Genomic DNA, 14,871 nt, shown 5'->3' with positions numbered 1-14,871 from the left:
TCAAAATTATGTCCTTTCCATTCTCCTTCCTGGTCATTAGACTCAGCATAGTGAGTAACTAACTTTTCCAAATGAGTTGAAATGGGGCTATTTTTACATTACACCTACCATAGTCAAGTATTCATAACATGAGAAGTCAATTTAGAATTTCCTGTGAAATATGGTTTTATTATTCAATTCTCAGTCCATTATAAAGTCTAGAGACCAACAATTTACTTTCCTGTTCTATTTTGAGATGAAGGGGAAATTAACTTCTTTGAATTTTAAAACACTGAATTACACACATGGTCTTAGTTAGCATTAGAAGAAACATTTTTTTGAATGCCAGGGAGAATAAAGATATGAAGTGAGGGATTGATTCCTGTAGAACAAATCCCTTCTTTTATATTTAAGACCAAAAAGAGACTTTACGTGAAACAACATTTTGTGGAGAGTTTGCTCATGTTTTATTGTCCCAATTTTTTTGAGGCAAGTCCAACAGACTGACCTTCTTATTTTATGCAAGGGAGTGAGAGTGGAGGCGAGAGAGAGTGAACTGGTATGCTAGGACCTCCAGTCACTATAATTGAACTCCAGACTTGTGCTACCTTGTGTGCATGTGCTACCTTGCATGCTTAAGGCTCCTTGTGTGTCTGGCCTATGTGGGACCTGTAGAGTCAATGTGTCCTTATGCTTCACAGGCAAGTGTGTTAACTGCTAAGCCACCTCTCTAGCCCTATCCTCCCATTTTTTTGACCTACAGATATGTATGTGTGTAAATCGACACTGTTTTATTTAATAAAGGACACTGATCTGTAAATCAAACTTTAAATTCTCTTTAATAAATAAGGTATAATGAAAAAGATGTCGAGGTGGTTTCCCTCAGCTCCAAATTGGCCTAAGGTCAAAGCAGTGTTCTTTAAATACTTACTTTTCAGAGCTGCAAACAGTGTGAGCCATGCCCTGTCTTAGGCTTAGAAAACATACTCCATTCCTACTATCCCCCAGTATCCATTCCCAACCTATAAAAGAGTGAGAGAAGCAGAGGAATGGTGAGAATCAGGCCAGCATAGCACATGTCCTTGTTAATGATGTTTTCTCATTACAAAAGCCAAGCAATGGGGTCCAAAAAACATTCACTCACAAAGATTTCTCAGGATATATACTTCATACCATGCATAGCTAAAACAGCCTTTCAGAGTTCTATGTCATGTTGTGTCTTATGTTAACTACCAAACTAAGATCTCTTCTTACTATTTGCTAAGAAAATGCATTCTGAATATAAAATGTTATATATTAGGTTAGAAAAATTTAACTGCTAAATTAATTACATTATAGAAGAAAGCATTTGAACTGGGTTTGATGTCCCATTTCTATTCTGTGATGGGTATTTTAGAAGAGATTTTTATTGATTGTGAACTTTATTGTATGAACATACTGCTTGTTGGTCATATCCCAATTGTATTATACACTTAGTTATTTATTTAAGAGTGAGGAGGGAGAAAAAGAGAGAGAGAGAGAATGGGCATATCAGGGCCTCCAGTCACTGAACACAAAGTCCATAAACATGTGCCACCATGTGCATCTGGCTTATGTGGGTCCTTGGGAATCAAACCTGGGTCCCTGAGCTTCACAGACAGGTGTGTTAACCACTAAGTCACCTCTCCAGCCACTGAATAATACTCTTATGTTCCCTCTCCCCCACCTCATTGCACTGATGGCCCTCTTCAGTGGGGTTATTGATGTTTACTCTGGGGTCATGAATGCATCAGTCAGTCTTTGTGGGGGACAATGCCTCAGAATACTCCTTCCCACCTGGTGGTTCTTTCTATATCCTCTTCCACAATGTTGGAGAAACTTTTATAGGATTTTCTCATTTTCCCCAACACTTACTCCCTCTTTTATTTCCCTCCTTCCTTATTCACTTTTTGTTTGTTTTGAGTGATTTCAGATTTCTCATACATAATAGTAAGGGTAACATAAAAATGAGCACTAGTCTGTTCATCAGTCAATAGAGAATAATAGTATTTTTCATGCTATTTACTTTGGCTTTCCCTACATTCTGTTTACTTATATTAGTATAACCGTTGTTCTTGGTATTTTAATTATAATTTCTTTGCTTTTATAATTATTTCTCCATGTAAGTATGGCTATACATCACTAAATGATATTTTTCCTAAGTATTCATGTACATTTTTTGTTGCTATGAGCAAATACCTGACCAATAGCAACTTAAGGAAGAGAAGGGCTTATTTTTGGCTTCTAGTGTTGAGTACAAAAGGGCAGGAGTAGAAAGACAGATCCTCACATCATGCAGGCAGAATGCAGAGGGTGAGCAGGAAGTGTGGTTGGACTATAAAACCTCAAGGCCCACCCACAGTGACCCACTTCCTTCAGCAAGGCTCCACCTCTTAAAAGTTGTACAACCTTCTCAAACAGTGCCACTAGCTGGACGCACACGTGGAATGTTTTATGTTCAAGCCAGAAATCTGTACTCTCACTAGTCCTTGAGTTTACATAAATAGTTTTCCATTATATTTATTTTGCAATTTTCCTGTTTTTCCAATGTTTGTAAGATTTGCTATAATGTATTGTATGTAGTGATAATATATGAAATTTTGTTGATCCCTTATTTTGGGAAGTCACTACAAACATAGTGTTCACTCTATTTCATGGAAACTCAGTTTTTTGAGGTAGGGCCTCACTCTAGCTCAGGCTGATCTGGAATTCACTATGGAGTCTCAGGGTGGCCTCGAACCCACAGTGATCCTTCTACCTCTGCCTCCTGAGTGCTGGGATTAAAGGCGTGTGCCACTACGCCCGGCTTTGTTTTGTTCTTCTAAGCACAAATTCTAGGAACATTCTTATACTGCTGTCTGTATGCACACAGGCAAGGTTTCCTTGAGGCAGCATCACTAGGAGCAAAACTGTTGAATCACAGAGAACGCATGGGTTCAATTTTACAAAATAATGGCAAGTGGCTTTTCAATGCAAGAACATTAATAAAGTTATTCAAAGCATTTTCTTTCCAACTCTCTTTGTGTCTCCTCTTAGCTGGGGTATTTCTCTCCTCTTGTTTTGCGTATTCTGTTCAGATGTTGGTTAATTTTATTAGTTTTTCAAAGGACCAATTGTTCCTTTGTTGATTCTTTTATTTATAACATTTTGTGCTTTATAGCTTTTTGCTATCATCTTTATTGTTTCATTAATTGGCTGTACTTTTATTGACACAGCAAACACTGAAGTACTGTTATTTATGTGCCCATCTCTTGTGGCAGGGAATTAAGCCTTCTCTGGCTTTCTGTTTCCCATATAAAGACACAGGTGCCTGAGAAGTCACCTGCCACAGGATTAGATCTAGAGTCATTTGTACAGCTAATTACTTTGGTTCAAACGGGTAATGAAATACTCCTTATTTCCTTAAAAGGTCTAAATGGTTACAGCTGCATTATGGCCCTGGATTAAGCTCTTAGGATAATAGAAAGACTGGTATTCTTGCTTAGGTAGTAAGCCAAAACTTGGAAGACATCTGAAGTGTATTAGGTCTTGGGGTAGGCACGTTTGATTTTAAGTGGGTAGGTGACAAAGTAAACTCCTTTCCATTCAGGCTTAAGGCAGCAAAAGACATTTTTTCTTCTTCTTGGCATAAGAGGGAATTATCTGTTTCCTCTTGCTTATATAGGAAGCATCTCTATTTATCTGTCATTTTCCAATGCAGCATTCCACCATTCATGCAGGACATTTGACCTGATAAGGCCTAGGAAAGTTAGGCCCATTCACTTATCATTTATTACACAATGAATCATAACTAAGTTTCTGATGTATAACACCTTGATAAGTATTTGGAGTTTTTGTGATGTTTTCAGTCTTTATACTGGTATTACTCATGAACATCAAAGCATTTTAGATGTTCTGTCTCTTCTGCTGCTAAGGTAAAATTCTGGTTAGATATGCTATGTATGCCAGTTTTTTTTTTTTTAACAATGCTCTGTGTCTTTATTTTATATCTTCCACCTTTAAAATCTGTGTTGCATTTTAGAATATTTATTCAGATCTTTCCAGAACATTAATGCTCCTCCCTTATGTCTAATCTTTTCTTTAATCCTCATATTTTGTTTAATTTATTACCTACCACTAATGATTCCTTTTATTACTGATAACTTGCTTGCATTTGATGCCATTTTACTCACTCTTTCTTATTTTGTTTGTTTGTGCTTTTCAAGGCAGGGTCTCACTCTAGCCCAGGCTGACCTGGCATTCACTCTGTAGGCTTAGTCTAGCCTTGCATTTATAACCATCCTCCTACCTCTGCCTTCCCAAGTGCTGGTTTTAAAGGCATGTGCCACCACGCCCAGCCTTTGTTATTCACTCTTGTTTGCAATTTTACATTTTTATATTATATATGTTTTCTCATTTATTTTATAAAATGTTATATTCTAGTTCTAGTAGCTCTCACTTATCATATTTACTCTATAGAGTTTTGGGATTACTTTCCTTTTCTTCTGAGCTAAAGTTATGAAATCATATTTGAGAGATTTTTTTAGGCCCAAGATTAGGATATATTCTTCCAAGATGTTTTACAGATGCCACATGTCTCTCTGGTAGGTTTTCTTAGAAGTGAAACTATGCCAGGAATTCTTGTTCATGTGATTTATTAAACAATGCTCTAGGAGAGCAAGCGATGTGACCCAGAGGAGATGAGGGCTCAGCAAAGTCTGCTGGAGAAGCAGTCTATAGCTACTTTACAAATACTGCACTTGCTTGAGGCCAGATGGGCAGGTGGTTCTGTCCTTCTGTCTTTGGCTATTAGTCTATTCTCCATGACAGGGAGTAGCCTCCTTGAACAATGGCTACTTTTTAAAGATGGTCAATCCTCAAAGAAAAAGGAGGCTGGGAACTGGAATAAACTAACGCCTGGAGCAAGTGGAGGAAAAGTCCATAGTGGGTAGAGGATCGACACCATATCACCACAGTTTCTTGCTTATAGTCCCTAGACCAAGGTGCTTCTCATTTAGGGTTATCATGTCTAGACCATGGTGACTCAAGGTTTAGGTTGGTCACAAGCTCTAAATAAACATACTTGGGGTGTTGTGGTTGACTCCCACAACAATGCAGTGCCCAAGCCATGCTGATACACATGATACACACCTAGCCCAGCCAGGCCTGATGTTCTGAGAGTCCTGAGCCCTGGTGATCATAATATTCATCTTTATTCAGCTGCCCATGGGAACACCATGGGATGTACCAATGGGCCATCCTAGTACCTATGATATTCTTTGAGGTCTCCAGAGTGTTTCACATATTCCTCCAGAGCACAGCATCTTTCCAGCATCATTTGCCTAAAACATATTTAACCCCTATGCTTTTGTCACTCCGTAAGTATGAGAATCCTGGTCTGCTCCAGGAGTAGTGGAAGCATTTACTTCGTGGAACTGTTTCCCCTGGGGAATGCATCTCCTGCCTGTGGACAAGTACTCCTGGACTCCATCATCTTTATGCTTTGTAGGAATATTGTAGATTGGATAGTTTCCATAGAAAAGCTGCTAGCTTACTCAATGATTCTGAGTGCCAGCATCAGACTAAAAATATAGTAGTACATAAACAAGACAAAAATCTTTATCGTTATGAACTTTTATCTGTGAAGTGGGAAAACATATAATAAAAAGAAAAAGAAATAAAATGGTATACGTTATGGTATAAATGCCCTGAAAAATGTGCAAGGAAAGAAGGAGGAGAGGAAATGGTAGGGAGGAATTACAATTTTAAATAAGCCCTTGGGGTAGAACCTTACATTTCTACCAGGGGAATATCAAGGAGAAGAATGTTCCAGGCAGAACATCAATAAGTATGGATGCCTTCAAGAGAGCTTGGAAATAATGAGAAATCACAAGGAGAGTGGTGTGCATACAGCAGAGTCTGTGTGAAGAGGGTGGTGAACAGGCCATTTCAGAACAGGCAAATTGGAAGATGAAAGAGCTAACTACATAAATAGCTCCCCCAAAATACCAGTGCAATAATACCATGCTCTCAAGAGGAACTAAATGGAGAATTGTGTCATTCTTGTTTCTTAATATGACATAGGGACACTCTACTAATCCACAGCACATAATTTCAAAAATGAAAAACAAAACAAAAAAGCAGAAAACAAAAACAAGCATCCAAAAATCAGAATAGGATGTCATCTTCTTAATAAAATTTTCTGTGCTTTGGGAATTAACAGCCCCTCACACAGAGACAAATAAGTTTATTGCTCTCACTGCCTCAAAAAGATGCTGCCTGGATTCTTACAATTATATTGAGCTGGGCATTTCGGAAGGGATTAACTCAGAGCATTGTGACAGCCAGTCAGAAAACATAGGCAGTGTTTCCCCCTTGGAAGCAATTACATTAGGTTCAGCTTCAGATATTGGGGATCAGAGAGGAAACATTTTAGTTTAGGACACCAAGTTCCCCAAAGAAAAATATAGTCATTAATCTTCAAAAACTAATATGTTTTCTTGTCTTTTCTTCCTCTATCCACCACATCTAAAGAAAATCTAAAGAATGAGTCATCACTAAGTATTTAGTTTGGAAAAGCATCTGTATTTTTTTTCCTTAAAGTGATACAGGTAGGAGTTATATAATAAAAAGAAACACCTGTAAGCTAGTTTTATTAACTTGTATGAAATATGCACTACCCTCATTGTAATATAAGAAAATCACCATCCAAGTTAAAACTTTTGCTAGAATTGATTTTTCAAACACAAGCAAAATATAAGGATTTTGATCTATGTGTGACAGAACAGCCGTTAGAAATTTAAAAGCAGTTCTTTATTTCTTTCTTGGTTACTTTAATGACTTATTCATCCATTCACTGAGATATTCAAGAGACAAAAAAGTACACTGTCTGTTAAGCATTGAGTTTTATTTTATTTTATTTTTTTAAGTTCTGAGTTTTTAGTCAAGTTCTGGTTACATGAAAGTGAACAAAATGGACATAATTGGTGCCCTAGTCATGCTCATCATATAATTAGGAAGAAAAACATGGATGCTGTATATCAGATAATGACACAAATAAATATTTAGTTACAAATGATACTATAGTGACAAAAGACAAAATTTCAGGGTGATAAAAATAAGTAAACTGCAGAGTCACTGGAGAGGACTCAGGGAAGTCTTTTCTAGAGGAGAGAATTGGAGCCCAGATCTCAGGTGCAGTGGGGGCTGTTGAAGCCCCCTGGAGGGCTGGTTGCTGCCCACAGAGCTCCGCTCTGCCGAGGCTGGCAAAGCCCGGGCAGAAGTGCTGTCCTCCCTGTGCCCAATTCGAAATAGATGCCTTTGTCATTGGTTCAAGAAACAGATTCTGAGACAGAGCTCAAAGTGCAACCAGTGTACAAAGGAGAGGGTAGAGGGATGAGAGGGACAGGCCTACAGACCACAATGATGGCCTGGTACGTGCAAAGAGAAGGAAGGAGGAAGGTTTAGGAGGAAGGCACTCAAACCTGAACATAGGTTTGAAGAGTTTATTCATGCCAGCTGAGAATCCCTAGTAAAGATTGACACTAGAGGGAGAGAAATTAGAGTCCCATAATGGGCAGGCAGGGCGGCATATTTCTGTAGCTCTCGGTCTCTCAGCCAGGAGAATGTGTGACCTGACAGGATTGTGGATCCTCAGGTAGAGCCACTGGAGGCCGCTATGTTCTGAGAGACAAGCATGTCCTAGGAGCTGCTATACTCCCAAAGGCAAAACCTACCTGAAACCGGATGGCAACAGATTCTGGAAAACATCCTATCAAAATTCTTAACCTTTTTCAATGCAGGAAGGAAATATAAGAATAAATTCTTGAGAATCAAATGACTTCTGATCTCATCATTAAGAATATTGGTTATAGCTGGGCGTGGTGGCGCATGCCTTTAATCTCAGCACTCAGGAGGCAGAGGTAGAAGGATCACCGTGAGTTCGAGGCCACCCTGAGACTCCATAGTGAATTCCAGGTCAGCCTGGGCTAGAGTGAGACCCTACCTCAAAAAACAAACAAAAAAAAACAAACAAAAAAAAAACACAAAAAACAAAAACAAAATCAAAACAAAACAAAACAAACAAACAACAAAAAAAAAAGAATATTGGTTGTGCTGGGCATGATGGCGCATGCCTTTAATCCCAGCACTCGGTAGACAGAGGTAGGAGGATTGCCCTGAGTTCAAGGCCACCCTGAGAATACATAGTGAATTCCAGGTCAGTCTGAGTTAAGAGTGAGACCCTACCTCGAGCCCCCCCCCCAAAAAAAGTATATTGGTTGCTAAAATTTTTTTTATAAAATCTCTACATATACTCTCTTATTATTTATTTAAATCATACTTTTGAGTATAAGTGGATAAAGGTTAGCTTTTAAGTAATTTACATTTTCTATTATTTTGGATTATTGATCAATTCTTTTGACAGTTTAATAATGTTTTCTTTTTTTCTTTTTCGTTTTTTGTCAGTATGGGGGTGAAACCCAATGCCTCAACACATGCTAAGCAAGTGCTCTACCCATGAGCTATGGTCCCAACCCTCAGGTTAATGGCTTTATTGATTTCTCTGAGAACCTTATGTAACTTTTAAAACTAAGTCATATTCATTGTACATTTCTCAGTTTACCTACTTTTCAAATTTGAAGTTATTTAAAGTAATCATGTAATTCAGGATATAAGATATAATGAGAAAATATGGGAAAATGGAGAAATAAACCATAGAGAAAAACTTAAAACCACATAGTATGCATATACTATGATTACTTATCAACTATCATTCATATAGTTTTCATAGATTTGTTACCTCCTTTCTCACTTATCATTATGAACATTTCTTCATGTTCCTCTGAAAATATTTATTTAACCACCCTAAAGTACTGAGCTGTTTAAAATTTCCTTAGTAGGGCTGGAGAGATGGCTTAGCAGTTAAGGCATTTGCCTGCAAAACCAAAGGATCCCTGTTTGATTGTCTAGGACCAACATAAGCCAGATGCAGAAGGGGGCGCATGCCTCTGGAGTTCATTTGCAGTAGCTGGAGGCCCTGGCACACCCATTCTCTCTCTCTGTCTCTCTCTCTCTGTGCCTTTCTCTTTCTTTTAAATAAATAAGTATTAAAATTTCCTTAGTAATAATAATGTTTCACTGAGTATTAATGTATACAATGATCTATCCTATGGAGGGTTATGTAAGGTTTATTTTTAATGAGGGGATTATTAGGTCAAAATGATTTAAAAATTTAAATGCTATTATATCTTGACAATGACATTAATTGTAATTTTTTTCTGTTGATTTTAAGATATTTAAAATATATAAATAAACACTAGTGTAATCAAATGATACTAGACTCATAAAATATGCACATATTAATACATGATACAATGTTTATATTTTGATATGTTGTCAGTATAAAAATATTTCAGCTTACATTCCCATCAGTGGGTAATGAGAGTTTCTTTTTTCATAAACATTTGTCAACACAGACTTTTATCATCCTATTAAATCTTGGCCAACTTCATGCTGTTTTAATTTATTGTTCCTATTATTAGTGATGATAGCCCTTTTACTGATTTACTTATAATTAATATTTTTATTAATTACCCTCCCATGTTTTTCCCATTGCTTTTCTTATGTGATATTGTTTTTCTTGTGGTTTTATGAGAGTGCTTGATAAATGATTAACATTTGCCATTTTGGTTTTACATACTCAGTCTATTAGCATAGGCCTTGGAGCCCAGTTTCAGGGATCCAAACAGTCTGTGTTTAATTGTGGGCTTATTCCTATACTAGCTGTAGAGAATCAGTTTTTAGGAGAGAGAGGAGAGTAATATGAACACTTTTGAGATGATTTATTTACTCTTTAAATTATTTTTAAATGCCAATATCTATTTAGGTTTCCACTCCCTTAATTACTGAGTGAATCTTTTTTTTTTTTTTTTTTTTTTTTTTGGACTTATGACAGCAGAACCATGTTGCCGTCATAGGCCAACTTGTATCTTTTCTTTTATTTTTATTTTTTATTTTTTAATTTAATTTATTAGTTTTCTTTTCAGAAATACAGGCAGTTTGGTACCATTGTTTAGGCTCATCTATGATCTACCCCCTCCTATTGGACCCTCCTTGTTGATGTAAATGGGTCATGCATTGTGGAGTTAGCCCACAGTTATGGGTAGGATAAATGTCTCTGCAAATCATGATCCAACATGTGGCTCTGACATTCTTTCCGCCCCCTCTTCTGCAAAATTTCCCTGAGCCACGATGAGTTCATTTTTGGTCTGCTTCAGTGCTGAGGTGTTGGGGGCCTCTGAGGCTCTGGCTCTCTGATTTGGTAGGAGTTGATTTTTCTCTGTGTTGGTCTCCTTCCCCTTTGTGCTGGTATCCGGTTCACAGGAAAACATCACCCTTGCTTGTTTCGCCAATTGTCCTTAGTTTCAGTTGGGCCCCTTTTGGAGTATGTTGGGGCAGCTCCCTCCTTAGGATTAAATTACTGAGTGAATCTTTTCAAGGTTTTGTTCAGGCTTTCTAAGAAATCTTTAATTTTGTCTTTAATGTTTTTATCTTTTCTTTTGCTGCCCCCTCCCCAGAATAGGAACTTTACTATCTAATTAGGTAATCATTTTTATTCTACCTAGTAACCTCTTTCTTGTTTTCACCTGCATTAGTGTATATACTTTTCATGTTTTTCTTTTTCATACATTTTTCATACATTCTTTCATTAATTAGGCATGCTTCATAGTTTGTCTTAACTTTTACTTTTCCTTGTAATTTTTGTTTGGATAGTTCTAAAGCATCCACCAGAACACATGAACCAGACTGAAAGAAAATAAAGCATTTCCTTCAATAATCTTTTGACTCTTTTAATAATAAAACAAATAGGTAGATGCCTTAATGAATGAAATACATATATACATGTTAAATAATGATCATATTCCAAAGTGTATCTATAGAATGCTAATGTGCTAAGGTGGCCTCCACCTTCTTGAATTTTTAAAGACTTCTATGAAAGTCAGTTGGTGAGTACATGTGTGAAACCGACTAGCCATGGGTCAACAAGTGGGTAAGGTAATAGCAGGACAGGAACTGGAAACCCAGCAGGAGCATGGCCAAAAGGAAGAGCATGCTCAGAATGTTGTTTTCTAAGTCTAGTCAGACCTAGTTTTTCTTTTTTTTTTTTTTGGTGCCTGAAGTGAGTTTTCTTAGCTGAGTCAGAGAGCAGCTCTGGAGGGAAGTCAAAGGAGAGAAATCAATAATGTCATCAGTTTATTGTCAAGACAAACTAAGCCCAGACAGTACTTTCCATTCTGACACTTTGATATCCTTGATGCTCACTTAAATGCATTTTAAATTTACTCTTCTTAAATCATAACAGCATTAGCATGGTAGTGTGAAAGTAAAGTGCCCCCGTAACCTTGTGGTTTGTGATTAAGCCTCATGCTCAGTCCCCAGCTAGTGAGGTCTTTGGGAGGGGCAGTCTTGCTGGAGGAGCTGTCAGGCTTAGAACCAGCCTTGAGGTGTTACAGTGCGAAGCCCGCTTGCCATACCTAGCTCACTTGTATAACTGTCTGCCAGCTGCTGTGGCAATATGTGATGCCCAGCTTCTGCTGTCCTATGCTATGATGGAACATCCTCTTGAGAATGTACACGAAAATCAGCTCTTTCCTCCCATCGGCTTCTTTTGGCTGGGTATTTTTGTCACAGGAACAAGAAGACAGTAACTACTACAAATAGTGTTTTTGGTTTTTCTATTTAAAAAAAAAAAAAATCAGCACCCCAAAACTTCTGAACATCCTGCTTCCAAACCCATGGCTCACACTCAGTTTTGTCCCCAGTTTATTAGAGTTTTGTAATAATTAATTAGTGCCCTCTTTCTTGCTGTCTCTACCCATATCCAATCAAGGATTTAAAATCCAATTACTTGTAATTCCTAATTATCTTTCAGCTCTGTTGCTATCAATCTCCACAGCCTTTATCTTCTCTGACCTATTGCAACTCTCTTCTTATCCCACATTACATAGCTCTAGTTCATTCACCATGTACTTACTAAAGTAAATTTTAAAACAAGTGTTTGATAAATTTACTTTCCTACTTTGAACCCTTAAGATAAACTTCCAAGCTTGTGACATGGGTATTAAGCACTGCATGACTTTTTCAAGTTTCCTTCTTTAGGCACCATTCCTTGCAGTTAAAATGATGCAGGAATACTTTTTTGAGCAATTTCTTTAATTGCTCCTTTTGTTATATTTTCCTCTTTATACTTTTTATATTTTATATGCATTTGTCTAACTTCAGGTCTATGCACATATCTGTTATCTCCCTAGAAAGCCTGTCTTATTTCTTTGTGTAAGTTTTTGTGTTTTGTAGTCACTTTGCAACTTGTACCTTTTCAAGCTCATATCACAATTGTGACTGATTATTTGTATTATTATTTGTCAATGCTGATATTTAACACTCATCTACAAGCCCTCTGAGGGAAGATCCATGTATTTCATGCTTGGTATGTCCTATTCTTACTTATATTTAGCAGAAAAAAATATGATATAGCCACTTCTCTTAAATATGATAAATGTGAAATTTGGATTTGTGTTCTCGAAATTTTGAACAGAAGTCACAAAAGAGTTTGAGAAATACATGATGGTAGCAGGCACCTTTGCATTTTCTTATTTTAGAAATTTGTAGCTTTCCACTTTATTTTCTTGAGAGTCTTTTACTGTTGTGTTTTGGTCAGACTGGCTGACCAGTGAGTTCAAGCAATTCACTTGTGTCTGGCCACCTCAGTGCTAGGTTTGCTAGCATGCCTGGCCACACCTATTTTTTACATGTATGGTAGGAACTGAACTCGGATTCTCAATGGTTCTGGTATTCTGGTATTCATCATTTTGTTGCCTTTTTGTTTTTTAAAAATATTTTTATTATTTATTTTGAGGGAGCTTAAAGAGAAGAAAGAGAGAAAAAAAATGGGCACGCCAGGACCTTCAGTCACTGCAAATGAATTCCAGACACATGTGCCCCCCTGTGTGTATGTGTGAACTTGCATGCTTGCATTGCTGTGCATCTGGCTACGTGGGCCCTGGAGATTCAAACATGAGTTCTTAGGCTTCATAGGCAAGTGGCTTAACCACTAAGCTATCTCTCTAGCCCTTTTGTTGCCTTTATAAAACAACCTAAAATTACATTTAAAATGCGTTTTTCTTCTTTAACCCCAATTTTAGGACTTGAGTTCATTTTTAAATTGTGAATGTGTATTTTTAGGAAAGTATGAGAAAGTAGAATGTTAGAGGACTTCCAGATATTCAAAGTTAAAACAAATAAAAATAATTATTGTATCTAGTATGCCTCCTTATGCATATTTTATTTGGGATATGGCTATGGCAGGAATACTTATTCACTGTAGTTCTTCCATCATGTATGTTTATAGCAAATGGTTCAAGAGTTTAAAAAACATTAGCAAAAGTGAACAGGCATACAATGAGGAGAATGAATTTCATTGAGTTGGTAGGTATAGTAGACAGTCACATTTCTGGGATGAGCATCTAACCAAACACAGTTTTATGGGAAGAATGGATTTATTTCAGGCTTAAAGATCCAGGGGAAGTTCCATCAATAGAAATAGAAGCTAGCTCCCATTCACAATCCAAGCAGAGAGAAACACAAACAAACAAACAAACAAACAAACAAGCAAACAAAAAAGAACAACGAACAAATACCAAAAAGCAGCAAGCATGAACATGCAACAAGCAGGACCTCCAGAGATCGAACCTCTCTGCATACCTGGAATCCAGGTCCACTGCCAAACACACCTTTGGGCTGGACTCCAGGATCTACCTCCAGTGACACTTCCTCCAGCCAGGAAACTAGAGACCCCAGTTACAAGACTTAATAAGACACCCTAGTCTTATTGGAAATAATCACATGATATTTATAGTAAAGACAGAATGGGCATTAAATTACAAACTTACATACTGTTAAACAAGAGGGGCGGGGGCTATTACAAGAAGTCACAAGGTTATATAGGTCACATAGATGGAACTGAAGCAAGACACATTCTATGCTATGTAATCACAAAGATATTTAGAAACAAAAAGATACAGGAAGGTCATGGTACATTGCACAGAGGGATCATCTCATTACTTTCACATTCTATTTTCTAGTTCCCCTTCTGATATGATACTAAGTCAAATCCTTGATTCATAAAGCACAGTGCTAAGGGTGTTTTCATCTAAGAGGGAGTTTTGCGTCCACAATACCATGAGATTAACAGAATATATTTTATTCTTTATATACCTACTTAGAGCATTAATAATGTAGGGTTCTATGGTAAGGCCTAAAAGCAGTAGTATCAGAGGGGCAGCAATAGAAAAGACAAGGGAAGTTAGCCAGGGAGACCAACTAAATAAATATAGGCTGAAATCAATCACTAGTGGCTTGTCTCTAAAGTTCTCTTTCTTTGATATTATCTCTATCTGAAGCTAGTGTAATTTGGATTATTCCTGACTGATTGGCATAAAAAAGCAAGTTTTACCTAAAACTTAATTTAATATTGTGTCTTCAACACCTAGAAAGAATTAAAGAAAGAGAGTTCTTCAGTGATTTGACCTGGAGTCTATTTTGTACAGTGTTGCATACTTAGGGCTAAAGAGATATCTTGGTGGTTAAGGTGCTTGCCTGTGATGCCAAGGGACCCAGGTTCAATTCCCCTGGATCTACTTAAGCCATATGTCCAAGGTGGCATATGAATATGGAGTTTGTTTGCAGTGGCTAGATGCCCTGGTGTGCCCATTGTCTCTTTCTCTCTCCCTCTTTCTTTCTGTTTTAAATAAATAAATAAATAAATAAAATAGATAAATAAATAAATAATTATATTTTTTAAAGAACTTGCTTACTTAAAGCAGTGTGTTTTTACTC

General features: G+C 37.2%; 1 protein-coding gene across 4 annotated transcripts in view; it reads left to right on the top strand.

The window, feature by feature from the left end:
* Tafa2 (TAFA chemokine like family member 2) overlaps positions 1-14,871 on the top strand; it is a 517,412-nt gene that overhangs the window by 370,378 nt on the left and 132,163 nt on the right. The gene's annotated exons all lie outside the window — the stretch shown is intronic.

Source organism: Jaculus jaculus, chromosome 6, assembly GCF_020740685.1.
Source record: "Jaculus jaculus isolate mJacJac1 chromosome 6, mJacJac1.mat.Y.cur, whole genome shotgun sequence".
Lineage (NCBI taxonomy): Eukaryota > Metazoa > Chordata > Mammalia > Rodentia > Dipodidae > Jaculus > Jaculus jaculus.
Note: the sequence above shows the minus strand (reverse complement) of the source record. Positions and strands in the feature narration are given on the sequence as shown.